Source organism: Eriocheir sinensis, chromosome 24, assembly GCF_024679095.1.
Source record: "Eriocheir sinensis breed Jianghai 21 chromosome 24, ASM2467909v1, whole genome shotgun sequence".
NCBI lineage: Eukaryota > Metazoa > Arthropoda > Malacostraca > Decapoda > Varunidae > Eriocheir > Eriocheir sinensis.
This window is the reverse complement of record NC_066532.1, coordinates 4,709,159-4,725,212: the sequence shown is the minus strand read 5'-3', so window position 1 is coordinate 4,725,212 and position 16,054 is coordinate 4,709,159. Positions and strand designations below refer to the sequence as shown.

Here is a 16,054-nt window from a genome sequence, read left to right as displayed (position 1 = left end):
GACGGGGCTTGAAGGGGAATAACCTTTAGGGGTCGGAATGATACCTCGTGCCGCTCAAGAAACTCCGAGTCAGTTGTAAGGTCGTTCTCTCTCTCTCTCTCTCTCTCTCTCTCTCACTTACGGGGCTTCCCTCGACCCTGAGACATACAAGACCTCGACAAACTCTTTACTTGTGTGTGTATTTATATTAGAGTTTGTTATTGTTTACTTGTGTTCCGTAGTGGTGTTGTTTTTATATAATATCTTCGAGGTCGGTTATGTTATGTGTGTGTGTGTGTGTGTGTGTGTGTGTGTTGGCGGGTGGATGGGTGGATGGGTGGGTGTGGCTTATTAGTATACTCTCTCTCTCTCTCTCTCTCTCTCTCTTCTTCACTTTCATCTGTATTCTCTCACTTTTATTTTCATCTCTCTCTCTCTCTCTCTCTCTCTCTCTCTCTGTGTCACGGGCGCGGCACATTCCTGACTGGCGTGGCGGCATGTGACAACTTTCTTGTTTACGTTCTCGTCCCAAACACGTGGCGGACGGGTTGCTCAACGCTCTCCTCTGTTCATCCTATTTTGACGTATTTTCCAGGGCTTTTACGCAACACACACACACACACACAGTATCTATCCATCTATTCCTCGATCTTTCACAATCTCATGACTTACCTCACAAACACACATACCAAAAAAAAGGTCATACAATTAAAACAAATATATATGCATGAAGCCAGCCAATCACACACATACACACACACACACACACACACACACACACACACACACACGTAAGTAGGGTAATGTATCGTGTATAAAAAAGGTGAAATGGTACAAAAAAAAATGGTACTAAAATGTCATGTGGGATGGAGTTAAATGGTCCAGAACGTTTTTTTTTTATTTTTTTATTAAAGGTATTTTTTTTATTTTTTCGCGAAGGTTGTGCTGAATTTCGTGTATTTTGATCTATATGTATTTTGCAAGAGTAGGCCTATGCGAAAAGTCAAGGCGTTTAATGGTCCGGATTTTAATTTGTTGAGAAGAAGAAAAGGAAAAGAAGAACAAGAGCAAGAATGAGAATAAAAATACGAATAGCAATGCCATTTTATCACTGTTTTACTCTACTTGTTTAATGATAATAATGATAAAAATAAGAGTAAAATGAAGGAAAAGAAGAAGTAGAAACGAAGAAGGAGAAGAACAGCAACAACAACAGCAAGAAGAAAACAAAACAAACGACAAGAACAAGAAGCGGAAGAAGATGTGGAAGAAGAAGAAGAAGAACAAGTAGGAGAATAAGAATAAGATGAAGGAAAATAAGTAGAGAAAGAAGAAAAAGAACAACAACAGAAAGAAAACAAAACAAAAAAGACAAGCACAAGAAGAGGAAGAAGAAGAAGATAAAGAAGAACAAGAACAAGTAGGAGAAGAAGAAGAAGAAGACGAAGGGGAATAAGTATAAGAACACCAATGTCAACGGAAAAAAAGATAATGTAATACGAACGCCCCAAAAAATAATGTAGAAAAAAAAAACAGAAAAGGAAAATAAGGAAAATGTAGAAACAACATCGAGGAAAGAAAACAAACATCATCCACCTTTCTGCTTTTATCTCTGGTCTCGTTTACTATCACAACACAGCAAAACCAGGAAACCCACAAGATAACCACATTCACAAGCACTGCAAGTTTACGTAATCACCAGACCACCTGAAGATAAGATAAGACGCAAGTGCAGCAGTCTCAAGGGGAAATCGGTTGTGCTTCCTTCCCAAGACGTAGTGCCAGCGAACTCACACACCATCATCATCATCATCAGTAGCAGTCAGTGGCAGTGTTTATATCGATGGTCGGCACAACGCTTGGCCTTGGCACGGGGAGGAGGGGATTGAGGAGGAAGGAGGGAAAGCAAGGCCAAGGAAAATCAATCCCTCAAGGTGTCGTGAATGCAGATGAAGCTCACGTGGACTGCTGCAGGTAAATGTTTGAGGGGAGAAATATGAGTGTTACGGTTTTTACATGAACACAAAGGATATGATTTTTTTTTTTCTCTCCTTCCCTATCTTGCCGAAACTGACCTCTCTTTTGACCACTCCTCTCTACTTTCTTATACAGGAGCAGTGATAGCGTTTTTTTTTTTTTTGTTTTTTTTTTTTTTTTCCTTGAGCTGCTTCCTTAACTAAAAAAAAACTTACTTCTTGTTCTTGTTTTTTTGTTTTGTTTTTTTCTTGCTGTTGTTGTTGTTCTTCTTTTTTCTACTTCTTCTTTTCCTTCATATTTTTCTCATTTTTATTATTGTTATCATTAAACAAGTAGAGTAAAACAGGGATAAAATGACATTGCTATTCGTATTTTTATTCTCATTGTTCTTGTTTTTTTTGTTTTGCTTTGTTTTCTTCTTGCTGTTGTTGTTGTTGTTCTCCTTTTTTCTACCTCTTCTTTTCCTTCATCTTATTCTCATTTTTTTATTATCATTAAACAAGTAGAGTAAAACAGTGATAAAACGACATTGCTATTCGTATTTTTATTCTCATTCTTGTAATTGATTAAGGAATATTTTACCTCAAGTAATCATAATTGACAAGTAAGCTGTGAGTAAGAGGATTTATTTGAAGTATTGAAGCAGATGTGAGAATAATTGGATGAGTGTCACAAGCATTGGATGAGTGGATGATTGGATGAGTGGATGATTGGATGAGTGATGAATGGATGATTGGATGAGTGATGATTGGATGAGTGATGAATGGATGAGTGGATGATTGGATGAGTGATGATTGGATGAGTGATGAATGGATGAGTGGATGATTGGATGAGTGATGATTAAATGAGTGATGAGTGGATGAATGGATGATTGGATGAGATGAGTGGATGATTGGATGAGTGTTACAAGCATTGGATGAGTGTTACAAGTATTTGGTAACGAGGATGATAATGTAAGTAAAGAACACAAATTATTTTAAAGAAACATATAAAAAAAGATATTGGCATCGTAAATTAACAAAACAAAGTGGAAGAACCAAAACATGAAAACAGAAAAGAAATAATACATGGAAAAAAAGACGAAAGGAATGAAAACAAGAGGAAAACTAAAAGAAGGAAAACAGAGAAAGAGGAAAACTACAAGAAAAGGGAAAAATATAGAATTGAAAAACGAGAAAAAAACAACTGCATAATTAATAGGCAAACATCTGATGTGAGAATTGCAAAACGTATTTCGAGAGAGATGTATCAAGACAGCTTCCCACCTCTCTTTCTGGCTACTCTGTTCTACTTTCTTTTAGAGGAGTAGTGGCAGCGGACTTTTATTTATTTATTTACCTATTTTTGCCTTTGAGCTGCTTCCTGCACTGTAAAAAAAGGGAATATAATATACTAATGGAATCGTGAACATGTATCCAGACAGCTTTTATGAGATTTGGAAACATTCGAATATAAACACGGAGAGGATAAGACAGACAGGTTAGTGCCCGGAAGTCAGTCTGTCTAAGTATGGTGCTTGCAAACTACTTTCACATTGGCGGTAAATTACGCGACTTTTAAACGGTTGCAGCGAGCGTAAAGGCGACCGAAAATCACAGTAACGACATGCATTTTTTTTTTTTTTTTTTTTTTTTTTTTACATCCGAGGAAAATATTTAATCTGTAGCGGCAGGGGTCGCTACACATCTGTCCTGGGTCTTTCCCCCTCTATATGTCTAACCCTCAGGAGCTCACGACGTCTTGTTTTGGTTTAGTTAGCATTGTTAGATTCATTAGGAGTTCTTGTGATGACGGAGGATTGGATTTGAAGATTTATGGAGTAGAAAACGTAATCATATATAATTGTTCAAACCTACTAGCATGCGTGAAAGCGATAATGTCACGCATATTTTACTATTAAAGAAAAAAAAATGGCACAGTGGAAAAATCAATCAAGAAAACATTGGTAAAAAGTTAATCGTGGTTTATAGAGAGGTGGGAGTTCTATGCAGTGTTATAACGCTTATATACACAAATCATATGCATATTCATGTATCCCTAGTAAAAAAAAGGCAAAAGGAAGGAAACATGAGAAGAAAAAGGAACACGAAATCAAACTATATAAACGTACTCAAAACTTTCCATTCAAGGTATTTTGTAATGCTGGTTCTTTGCAAGGTTTAAAACACTTACAAACACAAATTATAGGAGCAGTGAGTAGCAGACTTTTTTTTCATTGTTGTTTTATTTTTTTATGCCCTTGAACTGTCTCCTTTGCTGTAAAAAAAAAAAACTAAATGATTCGGCAATTCACACCCTACATCACCACTACCACAATCACCACCACTGCCACCACTATTACTCGCCCATTCCCTCATCACCTCAACCCCTATCACTACACTTCATCATCTCTCATTATTCCGTCTATACTTTTCCCTTTTTAACCGTTACTCTAATATCTGTCAACGTACATTCACAACGCAAAACGCTCTCATCACTCCACACGCAATACCACGTCACTTTTAAAGCTACCCTCAAGTGTCCCGTTTTCCTCACATTCATCTTGTAATATATCATCGTTTTCACTGACGTAATTTCACAACGATATATTTTTCACCATCCCTCCCCTTAATGATATCGTTCAGTGAGGCGTTTTCTTTCTCCTCTTCCTGTAATGCTTAGTAATTATCTCTGTGTTTGTCTTTCAGGTATAGGAGAAATGTCACTCCTGTCCGTTCTTGACCTTGCTCCTCCCCTCGCGTCGTAAGAGTTGTGAACAGGGATTAAGGGAAGGAAGGTAAGGCATAACAACTTTAGGTAGATTTGGAGTACCTCGGTCCCTCCTTAACTACTTTTGCTTTCGTCCCTTTCTACTGCATACTCTTCCTTCTCCTCCTCCTTCTCCTTCCTTTTCTTCGGCTGTTAATTCTCTTTCTTGTCCTTCTTTGCATTGTGATTCTACTCCTCCTCTTCCTCTTCCTTCTCTTCTTCTTCCTCTTCTTTCTCCTCTCCCTCCTCATCTGTCTTGTTTAACCCATATTCCTCCTCTTCCTTCTCTTCTTCTTCCCCCTCCTTCCCCTCCTTCTCATTCCCAATTCCTTCCTTCGTCTCCTCCAATTACTTCCTTCCTCCTCCTCCTCCTCCTCCTCCTCCTCCTCCTCCTCCTCCTCCTCCTCCTCCTCCTCAGTGATACCAGACTACAAAAAAGCAAATTTCAACCTAGCCCGTGAGCTGCTTCCCTCTGCGACCTGGGACCAACTTCACCTAACCGACAATACAATCGACAACGTGTGGAACAACTTCAAAGATAAGCTTTTGGGAGTAGAAAAGGCTACAGTGCCGACAAAACCCAGGCGAGTAAATGGTGCCGTAGATCCACCGTGGATGACCAGAGAAATAAAAAGGGCGGTAAACTTAAAAAAAAGGAATTATAACCTAATGAAAGAGAATGACACGGCCGAAGCCTGTACTCAGTACCACAACAGCCTCAGAGCTTGTCGCACCCTTATTCGGAGTAGTAAACGCAACTACGAAAAACAAATAGCGCGTGACATCAAGACAAACTCAAAAAAATTCTTCACATACATCAGATCGAAAAAAAGTAAAATCCAATATTGGTCCCCTGACAGACGAAACTGGAGCTGCAACTCAGGACAGTAAACAGATGGCCAGAATCCTCAACAGTAACTTCGCATCCGTATTCACAGTCGAGAACATCGAAACCATGCCCGAGAACCCTGACCCGCCGAGGGGAATCACGCCCCTGAAAATTGACTCAATATGCGACCAAGAAGTGAAAGAGTATTTGGATGAACTCGACACGAACAAGTCAACAGGACCTGACGGTTTGTCCCCGCGGTTATTAAAAGAGCTTAAACAACAAATACTTCAGCCACTCACTAACATATTCAACCAGTCTGTTCAATTGAAAAGGTCCCGGAAGACTGGAAGATGGCGAACGTAACACCAATTTTCAAAAAGGAGACAAAAGCGTTGCATTAAACTACAGGCCCATAAGTTTGACATCAGTGGCAGGAAAAATACTCGAAAAGATTATTAGAGACAAACTTGTTAAGTTTCTAGAAGACAATAATGTAATCTCCGACACCCAGCATGGCTTCAGAAACAAGCGCTCCTGCCTAACGAATTTATTAGACTTCTTCCAAGGTATATATAAGAACTGGGATGCCCACATCCCCAGTGATGTTATATACCTGGACTTTCAGAAAGCCTTCGACAAGGTACCGCACGAGCGACTCCTTAAGAAACTGCACTCGGCGGGCATTGGAGCCAATCTGATCGCGTGGATAAGAGATTGGCTCACCGACAGAAAACAACGAGTACTACTCAACGGACAGCCTTCCGATTGGCTTCCAGTCACTAGTGGAGTGCCTCAAGGGTCAGTGCTGGGACCCATTCTCTTCATCATATATATCAACGACCTCGAATCAGGACTGAAATCCACAATATCGAAATTTGCTGATGACACTAAGGTGGGGGGAAAGGCCCTCACAAAGACCGACTGCGAAATCATTCAGAAAGACCTCAATCACATTATCGAATGGTCGGAAAAATGGCAAATGTCCTTTAATGTTGACAAATGCAAAGTCATGCACATTGGGTCCAGAAATAGTAACCACACATACATCATGAATGGGAGACCTCTGCAAGCGATGCAGGAGGAAAAGGATCTTGGAGTCACTATCAGCAGTGACCTGAAACACGCGAATCACTGTAAAAAAGCATACAACAAAGCCAACACTATGCTCGGGTTCATAGCGAGGAACTTCGAGTGTAAAACGCCAGACGTGATGCTATCCTTGTATAATTCCGTGGTAAGACCGCACCTCGAGTATGCAGTACAGTTCTGGTCTCCTAATTACAGAAAGGACATTGATTTACTGGAAAGGATTCAGCGACGCGCCACGAAAATGATACCAACCTTAAGGGCTCAACCGTACGAGGAACGACTCAAGCGACTCAATCTCTTTACATTAGAGAAAAGACGCCTACGAGGAGATATGATTCAAGTCTTCAAGTATCTGAAAAAATTCAATAACGTCGATTACTCCAATTTCTTTGAATTGCAAACCAACCTAAGAACTAGAAATAACGGTTTACCCATTCAGTCTAGTCGATGTAACACAGACATCGGAAGGAGTTTCTTTTCAAACCGAGTCATCCGTCACTGGAACAATCTTCCTTCAGAAGTAGTAAATGCGAATACTATCAACTCCTTCAAATATAGAATCGACCGTCACTTCGCTGCGTCGGGAGTAAACTGAATATTGAGTTGCTTTCATCTGCTCCTCAATATCGAGGTGCTTTCATTTACTCCTCAATGTCGAGGTGCTTTCATCTGCTCCCCAGGCCCCAGGCTGTCGAGCAGATTAAATCACCAAAGCGGGCAACCTCGTAATGAGCCAATAGGGTTTCTGTTGCCTGCGTTTCCATGTTTCCATGTTTCCATGTTTCCTCCTTCTTCTTCCTTTCCTCTTACCGTTAATCCTCCTCTTCCTCCTCCCTTTCCACATATTGTCAATCCTCCTTCTCCTCCTCTTCCTTCTCCTCCATTTATCCATTCCTTTGATTTGGTTCTTCATTTCCTACTTTGATTTTCTTTTCTCTATTCCCAAACTATTCCTTTATTCCTTCTAGTTCCTAACGGGTTATCCTCCTCCTCCTCCTCCTAATCCTCCTCCTCCTCCTCCTCCACCTTGTTGGGTAAGCCGCACGACCCACATTCACCGTGACCTGCTCTCGTGATGGCGTCGTTTAAGTTGACAACACTACGTCCTATAAAGCGGGTGGCAACACACACACACACACACACGGATGAGGTTACTATACACATTGTTTACCTGTTGAGAAGGAGTTTACCTGTATCCCTTCTCCCTCTCCTTCCCCCTCTTTCCTTTCCTTTCCTTTCCTTTCCCTTCCCTTCCCTTCCCTTCCCTTTCCTTTCCTTTCCTTTCCTTTCCTTTCCTTTCCTTTCCTTCCTACCTATCTACCTATCTACCCTATCCACTTACCTTCCCACCCATCGAGCTTAACCTCCTTCCCATCCTTTTTAACTTCCCTTTCTCCCTTCCTACACACCTGGCTTACCCACCTGTTACCCTCCTTCCCTTCCTTCCTAACCTCCCTTTCTACCCATCTCTCTACTACTTTGTTTCTACCTACAGTCTACTTACTCCTCTACTGATCTCCTTCATACCTCCTTGCCTATCTACACATCTACTAACTTACCTATTCGTCTACCCATTTCCCTACTTACCCTATTCTTTACCTACATCCTATCTACCTCCCTATCTTCTCCATTCTCCCTATCTACCCATTTCCTTCTTCATCCTCACCTTCCTTTCTTCCTCTCTCTTCCATCTTCTTCTTCCATCTTCGCAACCCACGGAGATGACAACACCCCTATGCCTTAAGCCTATGTCCCTATGTTTCTATGCCTATCTCCCTATGCCTATGCCTATGTCCCTGTGTCCCTATGCCTATGTCCCTGTCTGCCCCGTCCACTGTCTCGTCGCTGTCCTCACACACACACACACACACACACACACACACACACACAGGCCCTCCTAAACCCTTGCCACGTGCTCTCTCGCTCCTATTGGCTAACATCACATGCCCAGTCTCTTATATGCGTCTCAGGGAATGCCGGCCAGATATATTTTTGGCCTAATCTTAAGCAAGCATGATTTGTGCAACTTATCCGTCTGTCCTGGGTCTCTCCCCCTCTACATGTTTAAGCCTCAGGAGCTCACGACGTTTTGTTTTGGTTTAGTTAGCATTGTTGTTGTCATTAGGAGTTCTTGTGGTGACGGTGGATTGGATTTGAAGATTTATGGTGTAGAAAACGTCATCATATATAATTGTTCAAACCCACTGGAAAATATGAAGGTTAAAAGGTGAAGGAGAGGAGAAAGAAGACGAAGATGAAAAAGAAAAAAATAGAACAAGAATAGAAGAAAACGTAGAGATAATCGTTCAACCCCATAATGTAAAATAAGGATGCTAAACGGTAGAAGAAAAAGAAGAACTAGAACAAGAACAAGTGAAGAAAAAAACTAGACATAAACGACTCACTCCCCAAAAATAACTGCACTGTGCCGATGTTAGTGATGCTCCATTTTTAAGTCACAGTTTGAGGTATATTACAGTGATTAGAAGAAGTCTCAGGTGAACATTATAAGGTGATGAAAAAGGAGAATATTCAGTCGGTGATGGGGGTAGTGGTAGTGGGTGGTGCTGGTGGTAGTGATAGAGATGAGGGGGGTAATGGTGGTGGTGTCAGGGATTATGGTGGGGGGTGGTGGTGATGTGGTGGTGGTGGTGGTGGGGTGATAGTGGTGGTGGTGGGGTGGTGATGATGGGGGTGGTGCTGGTGGTAGTGATAGAGATGGGGGTAATGGTGGTGTCAGGGATTATGGTGGGGGGTGGAGGTGATAGTGGTGGTGGTGGTGGGGGTGGTGATGATGGGGTGGTGCTGGTGGTAGTGATAGAGATGGGGGTAATGGTGGTGGTGTCAGGGATTATGGTGGGGGTGGAGGTGATAGTGGTGGTGGGGGGTGATGATGGGGGGGTGCTGGTGGTAGTGATAGAGATGGGGTAATGGTGGTGTCAGGGATTATGGTGGTGGGGTGGTGATAGTGGTGGTGGTGGTGGTGGTGGGGTGGTGATGATGGGGTGGTGCTGGTGGTAGTGATAGAGATGGGGGTAATGGTGGTGGTGTCAGGGATTATGGTGGTGGGGTGGTGATAGTGGTGGTGGTGGTGGGGTGGTGATGATGGGGTGGTGCTGGTGGTAGTGATGGAGATGGGGGTAATGGTGGTGGTGTCAGGGATTATGGTGGGGGGGTGGAGGTGATAGTGGTGGTGGTGGGGGGGTGATGATGGGGGTGTGCTGGTGGTAGTGATAGAGATGAGATGGGGTAATGGTGGTGTCAGGGATTATGGTGGTGGGGGTGGTGATAGTGGTGGTGCTGGTGGTGGTGGAGGGTGGTGCTGGTGGTAGTGATAGAGATGGGGGTAATGGTGGTGGTGTCAGGGATTATGGTGGGGGATGGAGGTGATAGTGGTGGTGGTGGTGGGGGTGATGATGGGGTGGTGCTGGTGGTAGTGATAGATATGGGGGTAATGGTGGTGGTGTCAAGGATTATGGTGGGGGGTGGAGGTGATAGTGGTGGTGGTGGTGGTGGAGGGGGCGCTGGTGGTAGTGATAGATATGGGGGGTAATGGTGGTGGTGTCAAGGATTATGGTGGGGAGGGGTGGAGGTGATAGTGGTGTTGGTGGGGGGGGGTGCTGGTGGCAGTGATAGATATGGGGGGGTAATGGTGGTGGTGTCAAGGATTATGGTGGGGGTGGTGGAGGTGATAGGGGTGGTGGTGGTGGTAGTGACAGAGATGATGGGGGTAAAGGTGGTGGTGTCAGGGATTATGGTGGGGGTGGTAGTGGTGGTGGTGATGGATGGTTGGCGGACGCAGAATCTAGACACTGCGTAGCTCGTTTCTCTCGGGTGGCTCCGTGGCAGTGAAAGCGGCCCACACACACACGCACACCCACCCACCCAAGCACGGATACTCCCCCAACGCACACTTTTCCATACGCACATGCACCCAACCTCACGCGGCGTTGTCATTTCGTCCTGCACGTGTCCGCACCAGCACACATACTCACACAGCCGTCACTCGCCACCCCTCAGCGACAGGCCCACGTGCTGCGTCTCGCTCTGCCTCGGATATCCACGGCACGAGTCACACCGACCATACTACACTGAGATTCTTAACCTTTCTGCGCCTAAGCAATTTGACAAGACATTCGTAGGAGTTCTAGGCATCTCCAGGGATAGTTTTGTGACCCTTCTGTACCTTGAACCTATAACAACACTCATTACAACCCGACTGATCTCCTTTTTCGCCTTTGGAAGTAGTTGGTGTGGGAGACGAGAGTGTCTGAGATTCCCGCCCCTGATCTTACTCCTGCTTCTCCTTCACCCTCTCCTCCTCCTCCTCCTCCTACTCCTACTACTACTACCACTGCAATCTCCGGCATGTGTCCTTGACTAATACGCGGCTTAAACGTCTATTACATCATTGGCTGCGCTGTTTGAAGGTTAGGCAGACGGAGAGAGAGACAGAGACGATTTGATGGATTGCGCTTGGGACATATTCTTAAACATTTCCTCTCCCAAGATCACCTATTTGACAAGGCTTTCGTAGGGGTTGTGGGCATTTCCAGGGGTAGTTTAACACTGGTGGTAGCTTGACCCTTCTTCTGTACCGTGAATGTAAACAAACACTCGTGAAGACCCGATTTAATTCCTTTTCTGCCTTTGGAAATAGTTGACGTGAAGGGTGGGAGCGTCAGGAGTACCTTGTGTCTCCCTCGCTGTTTGTTGTTGTTGCTATGGGAGAAGGGAGGGTGAGGCGGACGGGGAGGTGCGTAGTGATGTGACTATATGAATGTCCTCACTCCGCATGCCCGCTCCGTGTATGTGTGTGTGTGTGTGTGTTGCCAGGGTGGTGTGTGCGCAGGGAGCCAGAAAATGTTAGCTCTTTACAAATCAGCGTCTCGTGACTTCTTTATTGACCTCGTTTGTTCTCTTCTAATCTTCACGCCGCTTAACAGGCCGACCAACTTGTCCTCCTCCTCCTGACCCACCTGAGTGCTACTTGTTTGCTTCTTGTTCCTTGGTGGTGTGTCTCGGGGGGTGATTTTGTGTGTTTGTTTTGTGAATCGTGTGTTCGTCGCGTCTGGTCAGAAGGGTTGGCGTCCGAGGGAGTTGAATGTCCTTGTAGTCGCATGCTGTAGAATTTCCTGTGCCTTGTGACGCGACATACGCACGCACGCACTCATTTTTTTTTTTTTTGCTGTTATTGTTTGCGTTGTAGTATTAGTAGTAATAGTTGTAGTTGTTGTTAGTAGAAGTTGTAGACGAAGTAAAATAAAAAAACACCTCAAATCAACACAACAACAACAACAAAAACAAAAACAAACAGAACAAAGACAATCAGAGCAAAAACAAACAAACAAACAAACAAACAACAATAACTACAACCAATAAAAAACAAGAGAAAACGTATCCAAAAACAATAAACTGCGAATCTTTAAAATAAAATCACTACAACGCAAAACCCTCTTAATAAATCCTTACGAATCTGTACCCAAACACACACCACGTGACTAAGACGATGTGGGCGGATCTTGCATTCTCTAGATCATACGTAAGAACAGGTAAGACGCAAGCAATCCTGTTATCAAACGTTTGGGGCGCTTATTTTGGGGGGCTTATTGCGAACGTTTTTGAAGGTTAAAGAGGAGTACGTCGTGTTGTCATTGGTGATTTTTTTTTCCCGTTCATCTTTTTTTTTACAGTAAAGAAAGCAGCTCAAGGGCAAAGAAATAATATGAAGAAAAACAGAAAAGCCCGCTAATCACTGCCCCTATGAAAAGAGTTTAGAAAAGTGGCCGGAATAGAGGTCAATTTCGGGAGCAATTTCATGGCACAGAAGCCTTCTAACACTATCCTCAGGTTCAGGAAATCACCCATGGAAACCCCGACAACTTTAGCCTTTTTAAACAGAGGGACGAACATTATTTTAAGGCCACAAAGGAGCTACGCCGAGTTGTCATGAGTGTTTTTTTCCTATTCATGGCGCAGAAGCCTTGAAAACCTACCGCCAAAGCTCAGGAAACCACCCATGGAAACCAACGACAACTTCTACAAGAGTCTTTTGAAACAGATTTACCAAACAAAGAGACAAACAAATGCAAACAACAACGTATCCAAGAACAGACTGCGAACATTTAAATCAGTCACTACAACGCAAAACTAGTTTCAACCACTTATGTATCTGTTCCCAAACACTTACTAGGAATACTTTATCACATGACTGAGGGCTAGATGGGGGGATCTTGCATATTCTGGAACACACGTAAGAACAGATAGACGCAAAAACCTTCTAGGAGTTGATAATATGGACTTAAGGCCGCCAATATAGCACCTCGATAGCAGTAACCAGCGGCGACATCCATAGAAGAGTGTATATGCGTAGACAAGGCGGTGTGAAGCGAGGATATTGTCAAGGGCAGGGAGCCAATTCTACCAGCCAGCAGCCAGCCAGCCAGTCGGTCAGTCACAAGGTCCGTCTTATGAGTTTCGTCACATGTTAGGGCGTCTTTGTTTGGGGCGACCTTGCTTGATCTTGTATTATGTAGAAGGGGGAATAGATAGTCCGTACCCCAATCCTTCCAGCCAGCCAATCAGTCACTCGGTTTGTCTTGTGAGTTTCGTTACATGTTAGGTCGTGTTATGTGGTTTGGGGTGATCTCTAACGTCGCATTATGTAGAAAGGGGAAAGACCCTATACGCACCCCAATCCTGCCAGCAACCCACCCAGGCAGTTACTAGATCCGTCATGTGAGTTTCGTGAAATGTTATGTTGGTTTGGGGTGAGGGTGACCTTCTCTGACGTCGTACTGTATAGAAGGTAAAAGACCGTACTCCAGTCGTGTCACCCGGCCAATCAGTCACTCAGTCCGTCTTAGATTTTCGTCACGTGGGTTTAGTTTGGGGTGACCGTACTATTTTTTTTTTTTTTTACAACAAAGGAGATAGCTCAAGGGCACAAAAAAGGACACAATAATAAAAAAATAAAAAAAAAGCCCGCTACTCGCTGCTCCTAAAAAGAATCCAAAGAGGTGGCCGAAAGAGGGGTCAATTTCGGGATGTTGCAAGATGGAAGCACGGTACGTATACCCCAATCCCATCAACCAGCCTGCCAGATAGTCACGTTGTTTCCGTCACATGCTAGTCTTTGTTGCTCGGGGTGACCTTTCTGATGCCCTACTGAGAGGCGGAGAGAAGTTGCCAAGGAGGATGACTATTATAGAACCTGAAAGCGCTTGAATCTTATGAAACAGGAAACGACCTTAAGACCTGGTTGAGACGCCGTGCGGAAAGTGGGGGATTGAATGTACTTTGATCAATATAGAATGCTTGTTTGTTATTAGTGAAAGCGTCAGGCAGTCAGCCAATCAGATGTTTAGCAAAGTATTAAGATTTTTGTAGGAGGTCAGACTTTGATGCTGTTCCGAGAAAGGGAAAAAATGTAGATAGAAAGGAAGAAGGATAGAGAGGAAGATAGAAGAAAAAGAGAAGATAGAGGAAGAATATGAAAAAAATATATATATGCGGCAATCATAATTTGTAAAGCAGGAACTGACATTGCTTAATTGATTGACAACTTAATGAGGATGAAAAAAAAAATGTGCTTTGATTTATACAGAATGCGCATGAGTTATGAATTAGTCTGTCGCAGTTTTCGAGACCCGATACGCTTTTGTGTGCTGGGTTGAAGGGGATTCAGAAATTGGCAGAGATTGAGAATATATGCAACCAAAGAGCGCGTCAATCTTATAAAGCAAGGGCCAAGGAGTGACTTAGACCTGAATGAAACGCCTTACTGATGGTGGAAAGGACGAACCCTCACTAATAAAAACGGCCAATAACTTCATCTGCTTGAACTTGAATGCCTCGAAAGAAAGGATATAATGTGGGTCTTTAATTAGGAAAGACTCATTGTAAAACCTCACCAAACAAAGAGAAATAAATACAAACAACAACGTATCCAAGAACAGACTGCGAACATTTAAATCAGTCCCTACAACGCAAAACCATTTTAAACCACTTACGTATTGGTACCCAAACACTCACAGGAAAATGAACGGGCGTGGGTAATAAGACGAACACTAAATTCTGTGTACGGGAGAAAACGAAGAATTCCTAGAAGTTTTGGGTTTATATTCTTAAATGCATCGGACCCCCATTGCCACTATTTACCAAGGCCACAGAGAAGATTAATCGGGTTCTCATGAGCGATTTCCCCGTTCAAGGTGCAAAAGTCGTATAAAACTATCACTAGGATCACAAAACAGCCCATGACAGTCCCAACAACGTCTACGAGAGGCTTTTCAAAGAGGCGAACTGAGGCGCCGAGACGTTAAAAAATACAGGCTCTGAATTCTTGTGAAACCGGGAGTGGAGCAACGTTGCCAGCTTGTCGTTCACATCTTCTCATTTTTCCCGATTTCAGGCTTAAAAATGTCCCACCCACAAAATTAACGATACCTATTTATATTTATTGCTAAAAGTGTTAATTATAGAGGGTTTTGTGCAGTCATTATGCGTTAGATATGGGAAAATCTAGTTTGGTGAGTACGATATCATGGTATCCTTGGAGTGGAGGCCATATCACACGCCTTCCCCTGACATCACTTCCAACACTATCAGTCAGCCAGATGACATTTCCTACCAGATTTCTATGAAGGACTTTTCTGGTTAGTGGCCACATCTAAAATATCAAATTACTCTCTTAGTTGAAGTATGACGCAAGTGTGCCAAGAATATAATTAGTTGGAAGTGATATATAGATAGATAGATAGACAAATATATGGATATAGAGATAGATAGGCGAATCGATAAAATAGATATAAACACAAATATCTCTCTCTCCACACGTAGTAACTGATTAATAAGGAGCCGTTTTCACCTGTAGATAGTTTAGATAAATAGATAGACGAATAGATCAAATATAAATACACAAGATCATAAGAAGATCATAAGAACGTAAGGAGTCTGCAAGAGGCCGGCAGGTCTATACAAGGCAGCTTCTGTAAGCCTAACCCCACCAAAGCTCACTATCCATGAACTTATCTAACCTCTTCTTGAATGTGTCTATCGTATTGGCACTCACCACACGTTGTACCTGTTTAATAAGGAGCCTGTTTTCACCTGTACTACGCCAGTGAGACGAACATGGTGAACAAGACGGTACAGCTGCGTGCATGTTTACCAACCCTTAAATGCTTGTGTCGTAAGATGTAAGTCATGGCGAGGCAGAACGTAACGAATCGTGGCGGTTGTGAGGAGGAGGTGGAGGAGGAGGAGGGAGAAGACGAGGAGGAGGTGGAGAAGGAAGCGGGGGAGGAGGAGGAGGAGTGGCAGGTGGAGTTAACATGCATAAGGATAGAGTGGAACCGTTGGGAAGAGATGTGGAGGTGGAGGAGGAGGAGGAGAAAGGGGGCAGGAGGAGGAGGAGAAAGGGGGCAG

The 16,054-nt window shown here is 43.4% G+C and overlaps 1 long non-coding RNA gene across 1 annotated transcript in view; it reads left to right on the top strand.

Moving 5' to 3' along the window:
* Positions 1-16,054, top strand: part of LOC127002800 (uncharacterized) — a 325,738-nt gene that overhangs the window by 170,087 nt on the left and 139,597 nt on the right. Inside the window, exon 4 of the long non-coding RNA XR_007756554.1 lies at positions 4,644-4,732. This is a non-coding gene — a long non-coding RNA (uncharacterized LOC127002800). The remainder of the gene's footprint in view (positions 1-4,643; positions 4,733-16,054) is intronic.